The 7,101-nt window shown below is 42.1% G+C and overlaps 1 protein-coding gene across 1 annotated transcript in view; it reads right to left on the minus strand.

Moving 5' to 3' along the window:
• WAPL (WAPL cohesin release factor) overlaps positions 1-7,101 on the minus strand; it is a 138,680-nt gene that overhangs the window by 95,333 nt on the left and 36,246 nt on the right. The gene's annotated exons all lie outside the window — the stretch shown is intronic.

Below are 7,101 nucleotides of genomic sequence, written 5' to 3' on the forward strand. Positions count from 1 at the left end.
AATTCCTGAAAGCACTGGGTACAGTGTAGTCTAGAACAGCAAAACAGGGCACCTGCAATAGCTGTGAGTTGCTGAGACTTAAGCTGCAGTCAGTCATAAAGCTGCCTGCTTATTAGTGCAGTAACAGAATTTTCTCCCACCAGTGGCTTGACAATCACAGCTTGTTGGTTTGGGTATTTTTTTTCCTACAGAACAACTGATGGTATTTCTAGAAACAATAGGATTCCTTTCACAAGGCTGATGTAAGACAAGACATTATGTGCCAAAAAAAAATAATTGTATAACCATCAGGGCAGTATATGTATTTTCTGTGGATCATTTGCAGACCATAGTCCTATAATCTAAGGAGAAATATGATAATTCTTTTATATCAAATGAACCTCACTTTGTTTACGTTCTGGTTATCATGAACTATTATTTCTCAAATGTCAGGGGTTTCATTTTGATTGCTGTGTGTGGGTACAAATTGCTTCATATTGCTTAGTCTTTTCACATTTTTCATTTGCTTAGTCTTTTCAACTAGGCTGTTTCCATTATCTTCCTCTGTCTTACCTACCTGTGCAAGACACTTCTGCAGCCCCTTCCATGAGAGGCTCTAGTCACTGAGTTCTTTCTGTTTCAGAAGTAACTACAACATAAGCAGATTAAAGAACAAACAATCAAAGCCCAAATGGTACGAATAGTTCTTCCTGTAAGAAGAACTATTCGTCCTGACCCAAACCTGGCACTGCTGTCTCTGGCCATCTCTAATGGCAGTCAGTACTTGACTGGGGGGAAAATGCTGGATACAATTTCTCTGCAATTTTATTTCTCACCTCTTCACCAATAATCCTCCTCTTACTGGAGTCCTGTCACAGCTGGGAAACACAATTCTGCTGTATCTCTGCATAAGCAAATCTTTCACAATCCCTGCTTCCAGCAAAAATGACCACCATGTGCTGACCCCACATGTCAGCCCACTGCAGTTGTCTGTGACAGAGACCTGATCTTTTAAGGGGAGGAGAGCAACAAGGGAAGTTTTCTTTCAGGTTGGTATCTAATTATTGCCTGAAGGATGGGGAGAGTGTTTTTCTGCAGTGGTACAGCAGCTTTTCAATAATTTTTAAAATGCAGGTTTTCTCTGCTGAAAGTAGGCACTAAACTGCACCAGCACAATCAGTTTTAGCTCACATATGTGAGAAGGAGAGAGCTCTTACTTGGGAACTGAAAGTAGGGAAGCTTCTAGCTGAAATTATTTGAAAAGAGTTTGGCTAACCAAAATTCCCTGGAGAAGGGTAGGCTTTGCACAGAGGTTAAGCCATAGGAGACAGGAAAGGATGAATCTGAAAGCTCAGTCCACAAAGCAAGGTAAGAGGCTTTTTTTGGAGGGACTGCAAATCCAACTTGGCTTGGTGTGGGGAGCTCTTTGTACAACTACTTTGCCTTCAGACTTGGTGGGGAAGGACAAGAGGGACAGAGGTGGGTTAACCTTTTTGAGCTACCTGGCCTTGAAGCCATAAGCCACTAGAGAAAGCTGGAAATGGAACTGGGGAAACTAAGGCAGAGCATCTGCTGGATTGTGCCTTGCCATAGAGTGGCAGCCTAATGCCATTTACGGGGATACATTCATAGTGTTGCAGAGATCACTGATATAATCTCTTCATCTCAGTGGAAAAGATTTTTTTTTTATAAGTCTTAGAAAAAACCCTTGTGTTTGATTGGACTTTTCTAAACCATCCTTTCTGGTCTGGCCCTTCTGTACTTGGTCCAGCCCTGGGATTCTCCCTCTCCTGCTGTGGGGCTAAACAGCCCAGTGTTAATGTTTGCTGGCTGCACCCTGCAGTTTGTGCTTTTGCTGTTCATCATAGATCTTGGCTACCCTACAAACTTAGAACTGCCCATGAGGTGAATTATTCACTTCTACAGCAGAGCAGAAACCACGTTGATTTGATTTACTGTTTTCTATTTTGTCTATTGATTTTTGAGTAGTCCCAAGTGTATGCTCCCATGAAAGGCCATACAGAACTTTGTACTCAGTCTAACAATTTTATTTACAAAGAGTCTCCTTGCCTCCATGTCCCCTTGCCAAGTTGCTCTAGGCATGAAGAACTAAATTTAATTTCTATGATTAATAGAGCCCAAAGAAGATATATATTACACAACTCTCTCCCTGCTTTGTTATTTGGGGTGCCAAAATTGCAGTACACTGTCTGGGAACAGCTAAGAAGTGGGAGAGCTCCCACCTGACACATCTTAGCTGTTAAAAGGCAAAAAGAACACAGATGGTTGAAACCACATTTTTGTATAAAATGAGCAACCAGATTTCAACGGCATATCTAAGCAGATAACTTTGTTGCAGGTACCAGTACAAACGTAGGTCCCTAAAAATGCTTCTGAGAGAAATGTGGTTTCATCAGGTGTTGCAGCCACTGACAAGCAATACCACAGCAGACAACCAGGGCTGTCTGTACAGCAGGGACTGTGTAAGGGACTCACACTGTGTAGTGTGATATTGCCTTTTGAAAGGCAGATATTGCAAATAGTCAGGCTCTCAAGTGAAAAATCAATAGTTCCTCCCTCTACCCCATCACTTACAGGAAGACCCAGCATGGCTAGAGGGCAAGTAGAGCATATTCTGAGCATAGCATTGTCTTCCCCAAGATGTTTTCAGGAATTATCACTATCATTCTCTACTTCACAGTGGGGAAAATAAAATCACTCAACTTGTAATACCCAACGACTTTGCTTTGTCCATTCCTCACTTGTGGAAACTCAAATCCCAGGACCTGTATTTGCACTCAAAGAAGAGTGGGACTTTACTTTTCCCATTTCTCAGTAGTCTATTCTTCTTTCCTCATGCTGGCCTTGGAAACCTAGGTGATCTTTCAAAAAATTTAAGGAAGCCCAGGAGAGCCTTTGTAAAGATGTCTCAGGGTTGTTAATGCCGAGCTGACCGTACCCCACGTCGTTTAACTCTGCTGGCATTTCCCAACAGCAACCTGTTGATCTTCTAAGCAGCAGATTACCTGTTCTTTCAGTCCACTCTGTATTCCTGCAGACGAGCTAAAACCTAATTCCACATAGAGCTCCCAGCCAAAGAAGTGGACAATGAGTTCTTTTTCAGTCACTGTAAGACAAGTCCTATGCTCATTTGGACTTTAATTAAATTTTATCCAGGCATTATCTTTCCCTTTTTTCTGTTAGACAATTTTCTCAGTTTCCTGGAAGGGTCCCAGAATCCATGGTTTGCTGCTGGTTTTGCCTGTAATTTATAAAAAAAACCTATGAACAAAAGTAAATTATCAACAGCAAGAGGTTGCATTGGGTCTGACTGAGATGGAGTTAATTTTCCACATCATAGCCCTCCCAGAGCTGCACTGGTACCTATGAAGGTGTTGCTCACACACCAGTGTTTTGGCTGCAGCTGAGCAGTGCTGGGGCAGCATCAAGGCTGTCTCTCCAGCACTCCCCTCTTACCAGTAGGCTGGGGGTGGGCAGGATCTTGGGAGGGGCCATAGCCAGGACAGCTGATCCAACTGACCAAGGGCATATTCCATACCATACTATGTCTGCTCAGCAATAAAAGCTAAGAGAAAGGAGGACAAGGGGGCATTTTTATTACAATGTTTGTCTTCTGGAATAACTGCTATGCCTATGGAAGCCCTGCTTCCTGGGAAGTGGCTGGGCATCACCTGCTGATGGGAAGTAGAGATTAAATTTTTTCCTACGCTTCTGCACATAGCCTTCACTTTTGTTTTATTAAACTACCTTTATCTTGAGCCACAGTTCTTTTCCATCTTATTTTTAACTTTCCCCCCCAATCCTGCTGTGGGGAGGAGGGATAGATAGCTTGGTGGGTAGCTGGTGTCCAGCTGAAGTCAGGACTCTAAAACTGGGAAGGCCATTCTCACCATAGTTCAACGTGACAGAATTCTGAGATTAATTCTGGGCAGGTTTTCTTTTCTCCAGAAGCGACTGGAGGGCAGTTCAGACCTTGCCATAAACCAGGCGAACTTTCACCACGTTTCACACATAAAACTAGGTCAGAAATGTCTGAAAGCTTTAGGAAGAGCCAGATGACTTTGAAAGCACCTGGGGTCACAAACTGATACATTTTCTCCATTGGGCTTCCCAGGAATACAATAGAGACAAGCTTTTGGTAGAGAATAAACAAGGGAGAAAGGCCAAATTTCCCTCCAGATCCAAGCCTAACATTCTGGTAACTTTAAATGAAATAGCCCTACCTATAAAGAAAAACAACCGTCTCAATAAAATACTTGGAACTGTTCTCTCTGGTTTTATAGTGCATATAAAACAAAGCAAACCTGAGAGAAAAAAGTTTTATGAATGATTTGCTATATGTCTTTGTCTGACTTCTTGAGCCCTAGAGACAGAGAATGAGATGTCTTGTACTTCACACCTTGTGCAGTTCTAGGATGACTCCTCTCCTTCCATGGAAGCTGAGGCATCACATTTAAAACTGGGCAGCTGAATTGCCTCTAGCAATTGGCTTCAATAAAGGATCAGACAACTACCACCATATGAGAACATTTCCACTGGACATGAATCTTAGTGTTAGGGTCCAATTTTCAAAATACTTTCCCCTAGCTTGGAGGTGCTTAGCATTCACAGAGTCCTGAGGCGAAGGAAGGATACCAGAGCAGTAGCCCTCTTTGGACAAGCACTCGCTTCTCACTGGCAATACTTTCTTTCTCTCCTTTTCTGCATATTGTTTCATCATACACTCTCAGGAGCTGCTGAACTAATCAAATTCATCTACCTGGGAAGGCATGTACAACAATGCCAAATCTAATGAAGCAAGAAGACACATGGCTTTTGTAATGTCTAATTTACTTTTAAAAAGACCACATTTATTCCATGAGCTGATTACTCTGCCAAACATATTATGGGGTCCTCTAAAAATGCCAAAAAATTGGATGCTTCCAGGCTAACTGAAAATGAAATATTTTCAGTGCAGTGACTCCTTGTTAAGATGAAAGGAAACAAGAAGGAAGAAAAATGTCATCTGTGACTGAGGGAAAAGGAAAACTTCATGTGCAAGCTGCATGTAAACAGACTGTGTTGGCATTGTCCAAAACTAAGACATAAAGCAGAAAACTAAGAGGATCTAAGCAAAGAAAATGAGAATGTTGAGTCAAAGATCACATCTGATCCAGTGTTTATGCTTGTCTTGAAGATTGTATGCCTCAAACTTTATGTCTTATCAGTTTGACAAGATCAGGATGTAACTGTATGCAACTCCTTTGAACATAAAGTTCACACAAATGGGAGATCTCCCATTGTCTCCTTTCTCTGCACATCAATCATTTCAGTGTCCTTTCTGCTCCACTCCCTTGATAAGCTTTATCTGAAGACAGTAGGAGCCTTTGCCAGTCTCACATTGTGGCTTTCTGCAATGGCACCTCCTGCCTCTTTAGGAGTAAAATGGGAAATTGTCTTCCAGAAAGGTCCTGTCCCTCAAAATGTCCAACACTGTTGTTTGCTGCCTCATTCTTACAGTGTGCTGCCTGCAAGCACTGTGTGTGCAGGAACAGAGTGATGGATTTGGAGTTCACAACAATGTCTTTTGAAATTTGTACCATTAATGTCACATCCACCATAGCCCCGATATTCTTGTGTCTGATGTCACACACAGAGAAGGGGGGAAGAGCACACTTTAGAAAATTACTGTAGGATCTCAGACACTGAAAAAGCTGGAACTTGTCAGTCCTAGAGCCACCTCTGGGTGCAGTTCTGCCACGGCTGCTTTAAATCTGGCCTGGTTGTGCCTACCAGCACTACAGGACAGAGATACTCCGTGGAATATCTTTGCCTTTCATGACAGGTCTGCTAACAATTATTTTTAAGATCTCACCGTTTGAGAGGCTGTAGCATCTAAGTGTCTCCTCTGGTTAATGTTCAGTGGCCTGGTGACACAAGGTTACTGCCTTCCTTAAATGACTATCAAGGAAAGGGACTCTGCAGCACTACAGGCGAGTGCCTTTCATTAGAGGCACAGCTCCCGTTCATGCAAAGAAATGCAATCCCTTTTCCTTCAGTTTATGGTTAGGTGCTGCTTGTGCTAATTTAAGGAAAGGTACATGAGAAGAGGAGTGTGTGCAGAGCTGGGGGAATACAGTTCCCACCATTACTATCACAGCCTTCTCACAAAGGCTTTCCAGTAACAGTTCACACCATCTATTTTTATCCCCAGCTGCAATGAAGCTAATAGCTCACATCAGGGTCATTTTGGCAGTGGGTGGAAGGCCTAAACTCTCTGATATTTAGGCTGCAGTATCTACTAGAAGAGCTTTTTCACACACTGTGCCTAATTCTCTACTGCAATTAAACTTCACTTTACCACAGTAATAGGCCTTCAGCTGGGAATACAGCAATTCGTGTCTCTTTGCACAATGCAATGTAAAGCAAGATTGGTGTGAATAAAAACCTGCTCATGTATGCCCTACATAACACAACTGAAAAAGAAACCAGGCACCTCTTGAAACAGGTGGATATTTGCTGTTTTCTGCTAAGGTATTTGTGTGTCTTTTTTTTTTTTTTAACTAAAGAGCAGAAAAGGATGATGTCAGTGGGTTTTATCCCTATGTTTTGTTTATTTTTAGAAATGGACCAACAAACAACCATGACCTAAATTCTACAAGACAGAAGTGCACACAAGCACATTGTTTCATATCAGAATGTATTTGAGTTCTGACAATTTCAGCAGAACTGTACACATATATCTTCTTTAAAAGCAGGCTACAAAAAACTAATTCACCAATACAGTGAAAGTGAACTGTAAGGTCTAATATTTGAGACGGCGAACTCAGCCCTTTAACTTTTTTGTTTTCATACACGGATAATGTGCAAATAGCATTAAAATTCAGACATAAATCTGTCAGAGGCTAAAAAGAGATGACAGCACTTTGAAGTGAGCATCAGTTTTATACTGTCATTATAGGGAAGCTGGAATCAGGATGGAACAAGCTTCAAACTGGGCATGTGCGGACTCTGCCCCCTCCTGCATTTAAATGGAAGCCGCTGCTGCTGCCCTTTGCTAAGCTGGGGATGGACTGAAGCAATCTGAAGCTCTAGTGAGAAACTCTGCACTGGATCTCACAC

The sequence above is a fragment of the Pipra filicauda genome, unplaced genomic scaffold (genome assembly GCF_003945595.2).
Source record: "Pipra filicauda isolate LSUMZ 115617 unplaced genomic scaffold, ASM394559v2 scaffold214_size1419223_pilon, whole genome shotgun sequence".
In the NCBI taxonomy this organism is placed as follows: Eukaryota; Metazoa; Chordata; class Aves; order Passeriformes; family Pipridae; genus Pipra; species Pipra filicauda.